This window comes from Monodelphis domestica, chromosome 2, assembly GCF_027887165.1.
Source record: "Monodelphis domestica isolate mMonDom1 chromosome 2, mMonDom1.pri, whole genome shotgun sequence".
Classification (NCBI taxonomy): Eukaryota; Metazoa; Chordata; class Mammalia; order Didelphimorphia; family Didelphidae; genus Monodelphis; species Monodelphis domestica.
The window spans coordinates 120,120,822-120,136,673 of NC_077228.1; the positions used below are offsets into that span (position 1 = coordinate 120,120,822).

A 15,852-nucleotide genomic window follows, 5' to 3' on the forward strand; every position below is an offset into this window, starting at 1 on the left:
GGAAGACCTTGCTGGAGGTAGGGTTGGCACATCAGTTCAGGAACGAAGAATTCTTTTTTTTATTTTAAACATTATTTTATTTGGTCATATCCAAACATTATTAATTGGAGACAAAGATCATTTTCTTCCTCCCCACCCCCCCACCTCTCCCATAGCTGGTGCCCGATTCCACTGGGTATCACATGTGTTCTTGATTCGAACCCATTTCCATGTTGTTGGTATTTGCATTAGAGTGTTTATTTAGAGTCTCTCCTCAGACATGTCCCCTCAACCCCTGTAGTCAAGCAGTTGCTTTTCCTCCGTGTTTTTACTCCCACAGTTTGTCCTCTGCTTATGGATAGTGTTTTTTCTCCTAGATCCCTACAGATTGTTTAGGGACATTGCATTGACACTAATGGAAAATTCATTTAGAGTCTCTCCTCAGACATGTCCCCTCAACCCCTGTAGTCAAGCAGTTGCTTTTCCTCCGTGTTTTTACTCCCACAGTTTGTCCTCTGCTTGTGGATAGTGTTTTTTCTCCTAGATCCCTGCAGATTGTTTAGGGACATTGCATTGACACTAATGGAGAATTCCATTACCTTCGATCGTACCACAGTGTATCAGTCTCTGTTACAATGTTTTCCTGGTTTTGCTCCTTTTGCTCTGCATCACTTCTGGAGGTTGTTCCAGTCTCCATGGAATTCCTCCACTTTATTATTCCTTTTAGCACAATAGTATTCCATCACCAACATATACCACAATTTCTTCAGCCATTCTCCAATTGAAGGGCATCCCCTCATTTTCCAATTTTTGGCCACCACAAAGAGCGCAGCTATGAATATTCTTGTACATTTCTTTTTATTTATTGTCTCTTTGGGGTACAAACCCAGCAGTGCTATGGCTGGATCAAAGGGCAGACAGTCTTTTATCACCCTTTGGGCATAGTTCCAGATTGCCTTTCAGAATGGTTGGATCAATTCACAACCCCACCAGCAATGAATTAATGTCCCTACTTTGCCACATCCCCTCCAGCATTCATTACTTTCCTTTGCTGTCATGTTAGCCAATCTGCTAGGTGTGAGGTGATACCTCAGAGTTGTTTTAATTTGCATCTCTGATTATAAGAGATTTAGAACACTTTTTCATATGCTTATTAATACTTTTGATTTCTTTATCTGAAAACTGCCTCTTCATGTCCCTTGCCCATTTATCAATTGGAGAATGGCTTGATTTTTTTGTATAATTGATTTAGCTCTTTGTAAATTTGAGTAATTAAACCTTTGTCAGAGGTTTTTATGAAGATTGATTCCCAATTTGTTGCTTCCCTTCTGATTTTAGTTACATTGGTTTTGTTTGTAGAAAAACTGTTTAATTTGATGTAGTCAAAATTATTTATTTTACATTTTGTGACTCTTTCTATGTCTTGCTTGGTTTTAAAGTCTTTCCCTTCCCAAAGGTCTGACATGTATACTATTCTGTGTTTGCTTACTTTATTATGGTTTCCTTCTTTATGTTCAAGTCATTCACCCATTTTGAATTTATCTTGGTGTAGGGTGTGAGGTGTTGATCCAAACCTAGTCTCTCCCACACTGTCTTCCAATTATCCCAGCTGTTTTTATCAAATAGTCGATTTTTGTCCCCAAAGCTGGGATCTTTGGGTTTATCATATACTGTCTTGCTGAGGTCACTTGCCAAAAGTCTATTCCACTGATCCTCCTTTCTGTCTCTTAGCCAGTACCAAATTGTTTTGATGACCACTGCTTTATAATATAATTTGAGATCTGGGACTGCAAGGCCCCCTTCTTTGTATTTTTGTTTTCATTATTTCCGTGGATATCCTTGATCCTTTGTTCTTCCAAATGAAATTTGTTATGGTTTTTTCTAAATCAGTAAAAAAAAATTTTGGAAGTTCAATTGGTATGGCACTAAATAGATAGATAAGTTTGGGTAGGATGGTCATTTTTATTATGTTAGCTTGTCCCACCCATGAGCAATCAATGTTTTTCCAATTGTTTAGACCTAGTTTTAATTTTGTGGAGAATGTTTTGTAGTTGTGTTCATATAGTTCCTGTGTTTTTCTCAGGAGATAGATTCCTAAGTATTTTATTTTGTCTAAGGTGATTTTGAATGGGATTTCCCTTTCTAGTTCTTGCAGCTGAGCTGTGTTGGAAATATATAGAAATGCTGATGACTTATGCAGGTTTATTTTGTATCCTGCAAATTTGCTAAAGTTGTTGATTATTTCGACTAGCTTTTTGGTTGATTCTCTAGGATTCTTTAAATAGACCATCATGTCATCTGCAAAGAGTGATAACTTGGTCTCCTCCTTGCCTATTTTAATGCCTTCAATTTCTTTTTCTTCTCTAATTGCTACTGCTAGTGTTTCTAGTACAATGTCAAATAGTAGAGGTGATAATGGGCATCCTTGTTTCACTCCTGATCTTATTGGGAATGCATCTAGTTTATCGCCATTGCAGATGATATTAGCTGATGGTTTTAGATATATACTGTTTATTATTTTTAGGAATGACCCTTCTATTCCTATGCTTTCTAGTGTTTTTAATAGGAATGGGTGTTGTATTTTATCAAATGCTTTTTCTGTGTCTATTGAGATAATCATGTGGTTCTTGCTGGTTTGCTTGTTGATGTGGTCAATTATGTGGATGGTTTTCCTAATATTGAACCAGCCCTGCATCCCTGGTATAAATCCTACTTGATCACGGTGAATGACCCTTCTGATCACTTGCTGGAGTCTTTTTGCTAGTATCCTATTTAAAATTTTTGCATCTATATTCATTAGGGAGATTGGTCTATAGTTTTCTTTCTCTGTTTTTGACCTGCCTGGTTTTGGAATCAGTACCATGTTTGTGTCGTAAAAGGAGTTTGGTAGAACTCCCTCTTTGCTTATTATGTCAAATAGTTTGTATAGTATTAGGATTAACTGTTCTCTGAATGTTTGATAGAATTCACTGGTGAATCCATCAGGCCCTGGGGATTTTTTCTTAGGAAGTTCTTTGATGGCTTGTTAGATTTCATTTTCTGATATGGGATTATTTAAGAATTCTATTTCCTCTTCTGTTAGTCTAGGCAGTTTGTATTTTTGTATATATTCATCGATATCCCCTAAATTGGTGTATTTATTGCCATATAATTGGGCAAAGTAATTTCTAATGATTACCTTAATTTCCTCTTCATCGGAGGTGCTGTCCCCCTTTTCATCTTTGATGCTGTTAATTTGCTTTTCTTCTTTCCTTTTTTAATTTGATTTAACAGTACTTTGTCTATTTTGTTTGTTTTTTTCAAAGTACCAGTTTCTAGTCTTATTTATTAGTTCAATAGTTCTATCACTTTCGATTTTATTAATTTCTCCCTTAGTTTTTAGGATCTCTAGTTTGGTTTTCTTGTGGGGGGTTTTAATTTGTTCATTTTCAAGTTTTTTATTTACATTTCCTATTCATTGATCTCTGCCCTTCCTAGTTTGTTAATATATGCACTCAAGGATATGAATTTTCCTATGATTACTGCTTTGGCTGCATCCCATGAGGTTTGAAAGAATGTCTCACCATTGTCATTTTCCTTGGTAAAATTATTAATTGTTTCTATGATTTGTTCTCTAACTGATTTTGGAGTATCATATTATTTAATTTCCAATTAATTTTTTATTTGGTTCTCCATGTACTGTTACTGATCATTATTTTTATTGCCTTATGATCTGAAAAGGTTGCATTTATTATTTTTGCTTTTCTGCATTTGTATGCCATGTTTCTGTGACCTAATGTATGATCAATCTTTGTGAATGTGCCATGTGGTGCTGAGAAGAAGGTCTATTCCTTTTTGTCCCTATTTATTATTCTCCATATGTCTATTAACTCAAATTTTTCTAAGATTTCATTCACTTCTTTTACCTCTTTCTTATTTATTTTTTTATTTGATTTATCTAAATTTGATAGTGGTTGATTCAGGTCTCCCACTAATATGGTTTTACTGTCTATTTCCTCCTTCAATTCTCTTGGGTGCTATACTATTTGGTGCATACTTGTTGATTAGTGATATTTCCTCATTATCTAAGGTCCTTTTAACAAAATATATTTACCTTCCCTATCCCTTTCAATCAGGTCTATTTTTGCTTTGGCTTTGTCAGATATCATGATTGCAACTCCTTCCTTCTTTCTACATGTTGAGGTCCAGAAGGTCTTACTCCATCCTTTAATTCTGACCTTCTGAGTGTCTACCCACCTCATGTGTGTTTCTTGAAGAAAACATATGGTAGGGTTTTGGATTCTAATCTATTCTATTCTGCTATTCATCTACATTTTATGGGTGAGTTTATCCCATTCATGTTCAAAGTTATGATTGTCACTTGTGGACTCCCTGGCATTTTGATATCCTCCCCTAATTCTGACCTTTTTTCTTTAGCTATAACCTTTTGAGCCAGTGATTTACTTTAAATCAGTCCCCCTAGTCCCCTCCCTTGATATGTTTCCTTTTCTAACCCCTCCCTTTTTGTTCCCTTCCCCTCCCCCCTCTGCTTCCCTCCCTTTTTGTGTTCCCTCCCCCCTTAACCCTCTTGATTTTCCCTTCTCCCTAACCCTGTTGGATAAGATAAAAGTCAAGATCCCAATGGATCTGGATGTTCTTCCCTCTCAGAGTTGATTTCACTGAGAGAAAGGTTTAAGTAAAAACTCTCTTCCTCTCCTTCTTATAAGAGAATTCTCCACTCCCCCTTCCCATGTGTATCTTTGTGCAAGAAAGATTATTCTATTTAGCTTTTTATTTCTATTTCTTGGAATATATCTTAATACCATCAATGATTCCCCCCCTCCCTTTTTCTTTCTATTCCCCCCTTTCTCCATATCATCTTGATGCCCCAAACTTTCCCTATGCATGATTCTTCTTACTACTCTAATGACTCATACAATTTTTGAGAGTTACACATTACATTTCCCCACATATTAATATATATAAATTGATATAAATGTAGTCCTTATAGAAGAGAGTTTGAATAAAAGTAAAAGATAACATTTTTCTCCTTTTCCCTTTCCTTCATATTTACCTTTTCATGTTTCTCTTGCTCTTTGTGTTTGGATGTAAAACTTTCCACAGAGCTCTGGTCTTTTCTTTACAAACACTTGGAAATCTTGTATTTTGTTGAATGCCCATATTTTTCCCTGGAAGTATATAGTCAGTTTTGATGGATAGCTGATTCTTGGTTGAAGACCCAGCTCTCTTGCTTTTCTGAATATCATGTTCCATGCCTTACGGTCATTCAGAGTGGAAATTGCTAGATACTGTGTGACCCTGATTGGTGTTCCTTTATATCTAAATTGTCTTTTTCTGGCTTCTTGTAAGATGTTTTCTTTTGCTTGGAAGCTTTGGAATTTGGCAGTTACATTCCCGGGAGTTGTCTTTTGGGGATTTAGTGTAGAGGGTGTTCTGTGAACTCTTTCAATGCATAATTTGTCCCCTTGTTCTAGAATCTCTGGGCAGTTTCCTTTGATGATATCATGTATTATGATATCAATATTACTATTTATCTCTGGCTTTTCTGGTAGACCAACAATTCTCATATTGTCTCTCCTTCCTCAGTTTTCCAGGTCTGTCACCTTGTCAGTGAAATATTTTATGTTATCTTCTAATTCTTTAGTCCTTTGACTTTGCTTTATTAATTCTTGCTCTTTTGCAAGATTATTGTCTTCCAGTTGCCTGATTCTGACCTTTAAAGACTGGTTTTCCTTTTCATTTTGGTCTGACCTGTTTTTTGAGGCTTTGAGCTGTTTCTGCATTTGCATATTTTGGTCTCTCATATTGTTGAGTTCCTTTTGCATTGTTTCCCAATTTTCCTGCCAGAAGGCTTCCATCTTTTTGATAATTTCTGATTTAAATTCTTCAAGAGTTTATGGAGAATTCCCATTTCCTTTGGAAGGTTTTGGAGCATTTTTTTGTGTTTCCTCTTCTATCTCCTCTGTATTTTGTATTTTTGCTCCATAAAATGTGTCCAAAGTCACCCCCTTCTTCTTGCTTTTCTTGGTGTTTGGAAGCTTTTGCACTTCTGTACTGTTTGCCATCTCTATGGTTTTTCTTCCCCTTTCCAGTCAGAAATGTGAGTGAGGAGGACTTGCTCTTAGTGTATCTGTTTGATGGTCTGAGGCTTTAGCCCCAGGCAAAATGTCCATTCTCTGCAGTTGCACTTTCTTCCCAGGGAAGCCATGGGTCTGTCCTTCCCTGCCTGCCGGCATTTGCGTGTTACTGCTATCAGTTCCCTCCAGTTGCTTCTCTGCTACCTTACTTCCATGTTCTGAGCCTGGCACTGTCCATAAGGTACCTCAGTGCCTTTTCTGGCCCTGAGCTTCCTGTCCTTTCAGAGGGTCCTGCACTCTAAGGGGGGGGGGGGGAGGTCCTGGCCTCCTTGAGCTCTGAGGGCTCCTGATGGGATTATGTTCAGCTGGGTTGGTCTGGATGTGCCCCAAAGCAAAAACCTCTGGTGAGACTCCAATGGAAGGGCCCAGCCAGGGGGCTACAGGCTCCCCTGTCTCTCTCAGGCTGCTTCCCTGCTATCTGTGTTGGATGCCCCGAGAGTGACCCAGGTTGCTTTCAAGGTACGCCCTTCAGAGCAACACCTTTGCAGGCCCTGAGCTTCCTGTCCTTTCAGAAGGCCCTGCACTCTAAGGGGGGAGGGGTCCTGGCCTTCCTGAGCTCTTAGGACTCCTGATGGGATTAGGTTCAGCTGGGTTGATCTGGATGTGCCCCGAAGCAAAAACCTCTGGTGAGACTCCAATGGAAGGACCCAGCCAGGGGGCTACAGGCTCCCCCCACCCCTGTCTCTTTCAGGCTGTTTCCCTGCCATCTGTGTTGAGTGCCCCGAACTGGCCAAGGTTGCTTTCAAGGTGCACCCTTCAGAACAGCCAGCCCTGAGGCTCTTTTGCCGGCCCTGAGGTTCCCACTGCTGCTGCTGCGGGCTCAGTACTCTGGATTGGGGAGAAGGGGTCCTGGGACCCTCCTTCTGCCTTCCCCTTAGACCTGAGTGATCTAGGATTCGGGCTTTTGGTGGGCATACCTTTTGATTTGAGTCCAGAAGGAGGGTTCAGCTCTGTCCTGTTGTTAAGTTTGAATTTCAGTCCCCTAAGAGCATTCAGTTTGTGATTGGTAAGGAAGGGTTTTCAGAGGTTTAAATTTTTGCTGCTTCTAAGCTGCCATCTTGACCGGAAGTTCCCGGAACTAAGGATTCTATGAGGCATAAATGCAAATGGAGAGCATTTCAGGCCCAAAATGCCTGTGCCCAAGTAATGAGAGAAGAGATAGAGTATCATGTATAGGCAATAGCACATAGTTTGGTTTGGTTTGGTTTGAACACAGAGACTATGAGGGGGTAAAATGCAAAAAGCAGCCTGGAGCCAGATTGCAAAGGGCTTTAAATGTCAAATAGAGAAGTTTGTCTTAGGACATTTTTAACTTAGAGGCAATAAAGAACTACAGAAGCTTTAAAAAAATTTGTTTTATTTTTTAAAAATATTTTTCCATATTTCCATGATACATTTTCTTTCCCTCCCCTTTTCCCTCACCCCCTCCCAGAACTGGCAAGCAATTCCACTGGATTATACAAATGTTATCACTTGGTACCTATTTCCATATTATTTACTTTTGCAGCGGAGCAGTCTTTTGAAACCAAAACCCCAAATCATATACCCATATAAACAAGTAATGTCATGTTTTTTCTTCTGCTTTTCTACTCCCACAGTTCTTTCTCTCGATGTAGATAGCATTCTTTCTCATAAGTCAGTCAGGATTGTCCTAGATCATTGCATTGCTACTAGTAACAAAGTCCATTACATTTGATCATTCCACAATGTTTGACTTTCTGTGTAGTGTTCTCTTCGTTCTGCTCATTTTACTCTGCATCAGTTCATGGAAGTTCTTCCAATTCATGTAGAAATTCTCCAGTTCATCATTCCTTACAGCACAGTAGTATCCCATCACCATCATATACCACAATTTGTTCAGCCATTACCCAACCAAGAGACAGCCCTTCATTTTCCAATTTTTTACTACCACAAAGTACATATATGAATATATTCATACAACCCTTTTTTATGATCTCTTTGGGACACAGACCTAGTAATGGTATTGTTGGATCAAAGAACATGCATTCTTTTAAAGTCCTTTGGACATAATTCCAAATTGCCTTCCAGACTGAAATTTAGAATTGGATCAATTCACAACTCCACCAGCAGTGTATTAGTGTCCCAATTTTGCCACATCCCCTTCACTTTTATTATTTTCCTTTGCTGTCATATTGGTCAATTTGCTAGGTGATACCTCAGAGCTGTTTTGATTTGCATTCCTCTAATCAGGAGGGATTTAGAATATTTTTTCACATGATTATTGATAGTTTTGATTTCTTCACCTGAAAACTGCCTATTCATATCCTTTGACTATTTATTAATTGGGGAATGGCTTGATTTCTTACATATTTGATTTAGTTCCTTATATGTTTGGGAAATCAGATTTGTCAGAGAGTTTTGTTATAAATTTTTTTCCAAGTTTGTTCTTTTCCTTCTAATTGTGGCTTCATTAGTTATGTTTATACAAAACCTTTTTAATTTAATATAATAAAAACTACTCATTTTACATTTTGTAATGTTCTCTATCTCTTGTTTGGTCTTAAATTCCTTCCTTTCCCACAGATACAGAAGCTTTTTGAACAGAAGAATGACATAGTCAGAAGTACTCTAGAACTGGCAATTTGTTAGGTATGTGTGTTGGGGGGGTTGTAAATTGGAGAAGGGAGAAAGACTAGAGGTAGGAGGATCAATTAAGAATATATTGAAATATTCTAAGAGTGTAGAGAAGAGGATGAATACAGGAATGTGCATATAGTATCAATAGAACTTGTATAAATCTTGAAATCTCTCAGACTTGTGAATGTTAAAAATTTCCCCATCAGGGAATTCTTAATTGGAACAAATTCCCTACTGAGAAACATTCCCCATTTTGATGTGAGAACTCGCCAGGATCAGAAATGGGAGGACCTCTACTCCAACCATACTTAAGACTGCTTTAGGAGAGAAAACTCCTTGCTAAACAAAGAAAGTACTTGGATCCATGCTTATGGTGGGGCAAGGAGTTCTTTGAGCCAGGCCTGTTTTTAGAATTGATACAATGGGATGCTAGGTACCTAAAAGGGTCAGGCAAGTTTCCTCTTGATGAGATTAGTTGACTCAGTTGTGTTTTCTCTCATTCAGACTTACTGAGGATCTTGGTCGACACAGCAGCATTTTTTCTGATTCAGACTTACTAAGGAGATTGGTCGACGTGGCAGGAATTTAGATGGGCAGTCCTTTGGAAAGCATCTACAGTGATTGGTAGATGTAGGGCCTTATGGGAGGTGACATGGGAGAAAAACCCCTATATAAGAAAAAGCAGAATCTCTTGAGGGCATATATCCTTTTGGAGAAAGCCTTTTGGAGGATCTCTGATGAGGACCGCTTGGGAAGAATCTCTTGAGAGAGGCCTTTTGGAACAGTCTCTGGCTGGAAGGCTCTCTGATGAAGTCAGCTGAGATGGAGCTGGCCTGATGTCACTAGAATCCTTGTTTAGTCAGACCTTGTGGTGACTGTTAAAAAACTGACTGATTTCTCTCTTAAGACTCAGGTCTAGGCCATATTGGCTTGAGGCCCTTCATACTTATTCCTTTCTTACTCTCTCTCTCTTTCTTTGATTACTCATTGTATTGTTAATTAAAATCTCTATAAAACCCAATTGACTTGGGTATTTGAATAATTGGGAATATTTCCCTGGTGACCACCTTATATTTGATTTAAAAACCAAAACACTGTAGTGAAACATATTTTTGTGGTCAAATTTACTCACCCTCTCTTATATCTATCACAATTTATATCTTCCACCATTTTAACTCACTACAGTTTAAGACCTCAACCATTTTAAATCTCACACTTGGAAATGGCTGAGAATGGGGGATGGATCAGAGAGGGGAGTCAAAGATGCATGTAAGGCTTTAAATCTGGGTGACTGGAAAAATAATGATGCCTTCAACAAAATTAGGGGAGTTAAAAAGGAGGTGAGTTGTGTGATATGGTGTGTGGGTGTGTATGTGTGTGTGTGTGTGTGGTGAGTATTGGGAGTAGTTAAGAATGTATTCTTTTTGGGGCATGTTCAATTTTAAATGATTATGGGATGTCCAGTTTGAAATGTCCTATAGACATTTGGTATTGAAGAACTCTGGAGTTTAGGAAACATACTATAGATCTGAGTGCCATATTTATAGAGTATATTTATTCTATGGGTGCTGATAAAGTCACAGAAAGAGAGAAGAGAAGAAGACCCAAGACAGAGATTTGGACCCATGATGGATTATAGAAATGTGACAGGGAACTGAAGACAACATCCAATGGTAGGCAGTCTTGCCTCTATTCAAGTCCAGAAAACTGGAGGAAACTAGGATCAATCTTCTCCAAGGTTGATTGGGGAGCAGAAAATTCAAATCTTAAAAGGGACAAGAAATATATGCAAGTATCCTTAAAAGTAGTTGACAAGTCCTTCAGAGAACTCACAACAGAGAGAATTGGAATTCTGTTGTTACTAGGAAGGGGCAAGAAGCTGCTACCCCTGATATTGTCTGCAAGCCTAAACCACGACCAGGAAAAATACAACATGAAAGGATATTGAGATATCAAAATAACTATTGATCAAAGCTGAAGAAAGCTAAATATTAGCAGTAAACCTATCAGTATGAGTTCAGTTGAGAATAGAGCTAGTAATTCCTATTTTAGACATGTTTCCTTTCACATTCTCCCATTCCCTCAAAGGGGAGATTAATATGCCTCTCCTGCCCTTCCTTCTGTTGAGTTTGTACTCTTTCTGTTTTCAAATGAATTTTTTTTTTCAGAAGAAACAGTACTATCAATGAGAGAAAATAGGAACTAGCAGGTATGACCAATGTGTTCAGTAATCACAACTGATTTCTCCAACTGATCTTGCTTTGATCTTCAGCATCCTGCTTGGTCTCTATGCAAGCTGACATACCTGAAGGAACTTGAAAGAGAGACGTGCAATGGTCAAAGATCCTGTAGTAGGTGGCAGCCAAGAGGAAGAGCAAGGGTGAGCAATTGGATACCAGTGGAATGATGAGAGGAATGTCAGCATCTTGGTGAAAGCTATGGTGCCCTAGCTCTGTGGTATAGAGTTTAGGTTGCTAAAATAACTAGAATGTTATAGAAACCTTAGAAAACATATAATCCATTTTTCTCATTTTACAGAGAAGCAAACTGAGGCCCAGCAAGGGGAAGCCACTCAATGTCACATAGCTAAGTGAGAGGAAGAACCAGGGTGAAAATGGGGATTCTGGCTCCTAGTCTAGTATTTACCACACAACCACACTGCTACTCTGTTATATCACCTTTTGAAAATGTGCTTGAGTGTTTTTTTTTAATTAACAAGTATTCTTTTCTTTTCTTTTCTTTTCTTTTCTTTTCTTTTCTTTTCTTTTCTTTTGTTTCTTTTCTTTTCTTTTCTTTTCTTTTCTTTTCTTTTCTTTTCTTTTCTTTTCTTTTCTTTTCTTTTCTTTTCTTTTCTTTTCTTTTCTTTTCTTTTCTTTTCTTTTCTTTTCTTTTCTTTTCTTTTCTTTTCTTTTCTTTTCTTTCCTTTTCTTCCCATCAACTCAGAGGCTGTGTGGAGGTGGTTTCAGTGGATAAAGTTCTGAGCCCAGAATGGGAAATACCCAAGTTGAAATTCAACTTCAGGTACTTACTACCCATGTGATCCTTGACAAGTCATTTAAACTTTGTGTGCCTTAATAAAAATAGCTAACATTTATATAGAATTTATTATGTATGTACTGTGCTAAGTGCTTTACAAGAATAATCTCCTTTGATCTATTTTCTTGATCAAATGAAGGCAATAATAGTATTAAAGTCACAAGAGTTGTAAAAATCAAGTAAGATAATATTTTAAAAGTTCTTATCCCTCTTTCCTTCCTACCCTCAACTGAAAAGAAAAACAAAACCCCATAACAAATTTGTCAAGCAAAGCAAATCCCCACATTGTGGATTTCCAAAAATGCTGTTGTAATTTTTCATTCTGAGTCCATTACCTCTTGGTCAAGAGGTGGGTAATATATTTCATCATCAATGCAATGCAGTGCTTCATCACCTATTCTCTGGAATCATGGTTGGTCATCACATTGAACAGAGTTCTTAAGTTGTGGAAAGTAGTTTTTCTTTACAATATTGCTATTGTTATACAAATGGCCCCCTCCCCATTTCTGCTTACTAAAGTCTATCAATTTATCCAGGTTTTTCCAGGTTTCTTGTCTGGGTCTTTTAAGTAGAAGGGCATCTGGGTCTTAGCTGCATTTCTTGAGGCCCAGAATTTAGAAAGGGATTCTGTTGTCATTGACTCTGATGTCACAGATATACAGTGTTAAAAATACATTAGATGCTAGATGGGAATAAACACATATCCAAGTCTGTGGATTTGTAATATAAATAGAAAGAAAGGAGGTCTGGATGTCAAAGTAGTCAGAAGACAAACAATTTAGCTCAACATTTGTTGCCTCTCATATTGAGAGGGAAAAATTACAGTTGCTTCTATGTTGTTGTTTTTTAATAGTGCTGAGTACATTGTCAGCCTTCCACAAATTATAGCAAAGCAGTTTGTTATTTTCTATCCCACATGTCAGGACAGAACATAATGAAAGGGAATGTCAAGTGTGAGAAATTACAATGCAGGAACCTAATGTTAAAGAGAATTCAGTACTGGAGTTGTATCTTTATTTAATGTTAAATGAATTAGTAAGTCCTGGGGGTTTTGATTCTTCACAAACTATTTAGTTCTACCTAAAGACAGCTGTCAATTGGTTTCATTATCTAGACTGCTACTTAGAAGCAACATTTGTTTTGTTTTGTTTTTTAACCCTTTTTAAACCCTTACCTCCCATCTTAGAATTAATGCTTACATCAACAGATGAGCAGTAAGGGCTAGGCAATAGGGGTAAAGTGACTTGCCCAGGTACATAGCTAAGAAGTATCTGAAGTCACATTTGAACCCAGGATCTCTCATCTCTAGATCTGACTTTCAATCTACTGAACCAATTAGCTGCTCTCCCCTCTCCCCACAGTTTTTAAAGTACAAAAATGTGTGTTTTTTTAAACTCTTGCCAAAATATGAGATTACAAGGCAGATAACTTTTGGAATTGTTTTTTTTTTAATTGTGAAGATTAAGGGATTAGATGTAACCATTAAAATATAGTAAACTTCAATTATGGTTTGAGTAGTGGAAGTAGTATAGATAATGTAAAATAACAGTTAAAATATGTAAATATTTATTAAAATCTATTATCTGCACAACATTGTGTAATTTGCCATGGGCAATCAAAAGAGAACTATAGGATATGGTCCCTGCTTCATGACACTTTAAATGTAGTGGACCTAATTTCTATCAGATTCACTTTTGTTCAGCTTCAACTAAAAATAAATCACATTTCTCAAGCATATGACAGCTGAAGAGTACTAAGATATGGGTTCTTGCCAAAGAGTAGGCTGTTGGTTTGGAATTTAAAACTGAAAAATACACAAAATGGAAAAGCAAGTAGAAGAAATAGTAAAAAAAAAAAGGGTAAATTCTCAGGCTACTCATGAGCCTAAAGATGAAACTTATGATTAACAGAAGACTGAGACATAGTGTATTGTAGCATAATGGTTCTCAAACTTTGTGGTCTCAGGATCTATTTGTACTCTTAAAAATTATTGAAGACCCCAAAGAACTTTTGTTTATGTGAGATATATCTACTACTTACCATATAAAAATTAAAATATCTTAGTAGTATTATGAAAAGAGTTTCCAAATGGAGTATCTTTTGAATAGGTTTTGGGTACTCTCAAGGATCCTTGAAACATATTTTGGGAACCACTGTCATAGTGGAAAGCAGTACTGGATTTGAAATCAGAGGTACCAGTTTCAAATTCTGGCTCTGCTTTTTTATTATCTGTATGACCTTGGACAAGGCACTTCATGCCTCTGGGCTTCAATTTAACTAAAATAAAACAATTCTAAAGTTGTTTTTTGTTTTTGTTTTTTAGCATGGAATGATTTCATCTGCCAACACCCAATAAAGTACCAAAAAAACCCACCCTAATTTCACTTGTGCACAGTGTATAAAGAGTTATTTTTCATTCATTGGTCATTTCAGTCCTTTATCTGTGGCATCAAAACATTAGTTTTATTGTTAGGAAAAACATTAAATGAAATGACTAGAAGATAACTAATTTTGTTCTTCACCTAGGATGTAAACCTCCTCTAAGATTCCTTGATAGTTGATTGATCTTTTTTATTATTATTATTATAAAGACATTTTATTTTACCAATTACGTGTAATAATTTTTCACATAAGTTTTCTGAAGTTATATGATCTGAATCGTAGCTCTCCCTTTCCTTTCCTCTCCCAGAGTTGGCAAGCAATTTGACCTAGGTTTACATGTATTATCATGTAAAACGTATTTCCATATTCATCACTTTTGTAAGAGAATAATAATATAAAACAAAAACTGCAAAGCAAAAAACCCAGCAAAGCTAAAGTGAAAAATCACATGCTTTGGCCTGTGTATTTGACTCCAACAGTTCTTTCTCTAGGATAGCATTCTTTGTCATAAATCTCTCAGAATTGTCCGGGATCATTGTACTGCTGAGAGTAGTTAAGTTTTTCACAGTTGATCATACTATAATATCCCTATTACTATGTACAATGTTCTCCTGGTTCTGCTTATTTCACTCTGCATCAGTTCTTGTAGGTCTTTCTAGCACAGTTGATTGTTCTAATAGAGAGCTATCAAAAAACATTTTTAGGAGGTGCATTTTTAATTTCTTTCTGGAGACCAAGTTGATCATTGTAATTAGGCAACCCACAAAGAAATTTTTGTTATTATTGTTCCTTCTCTTATATGCTGTAGTCATTATGTATGTTTCCAATTTTGCTTTGCATTAGTTCATATGTCTTTCCACATTTCTGTCTTTCTCATATTCATCATGTGAAGAAATAAATAAATGTAAAATGGGGGTCTAGCACAAGTGCAAACCTTGAATCACTTTGCAAAAATTGCAAATCCAAGTGGAGGATGCTAGGGAACAGTTTCTAGGAGAATCAAGAATACTAGGGCAAATATGAAAATTCTCTAATTGGTTCTTGTTGACTTCTTCAAATGGGCTTGAATTATTACTACTAGGGGTCTATTTTTACTGCACTTGCATTTGGGAGTGTGAAAGAGAATTCTTTAGTATGTTGTCTATCCTGAGTTAACACTAATTTAAGTACTTCACTAGATTGTGAAGACAGGATTAACTCTCCTTTGCCTACTTTTAAAATTGAATCAATAAAAAATTGAGCACCCTACTTAATGCTATGTGAGAAGCCATCAAGATACTTGGAAAGCTCTGTTAAAGCCCCGGGGGGAGGGGGGGAGGGCAGGACTGGGACCAGAGTTCCCCAGGTAAGGATGAAGGAAAATAATAGAGGAATAACAAAGGTGGAAATTATAGGAACCTTGCCTGTAGGTAAGGATGAGGGAAAAGACAAGAATCAAAATATAACACATACATTGTGGAGTCGGAAGGGTTTTGCCCACTGATGGCAGACAAATACAGTTTATTGCAGGTAACTAACAACTTTTAAACATACAGATCACAAAGAATGAAAGCATTCCATTGAAATGGGTCCTTGGGAAAGGACTGAGACAGTCCTTGGGAAAGTGCAACAAGGATGATAGATATGATACCTGGTACAGGATAAGGATTCCAGGAATCAGGGGGAGAGAATATTTTCAAGAAATGTAGATAAGCACTTGGAGTAAGATTGTGATTCAAAC

At 37.2% G+C, this 15,852-nt stretch overlaps 1 long non-coding RNA gene across 1 annotated transcript; it reads left to right on the forward strand.

Annotated features, from left to right (window-relative positions):
• Positions 1 to 3,698: 3,698 nt before the first annotated feature.
• LOC103099148 (uncharacterized) lies at positions 3,699 to 11,819 on the forward strand. The gene is made up of 3 exons (XR_008916211.1): positions 3,699 to 8,726; positions 10,987 to 11,094; positions 11,658 to 11,819. It is a non-coding gene; the product is annotated as an uncharacterized LOC103099148 (long non-coding RNA).
• The last annotated feature ends 4,033 nt before the right edge of the window (positions 11,820 to 15,852 follow it).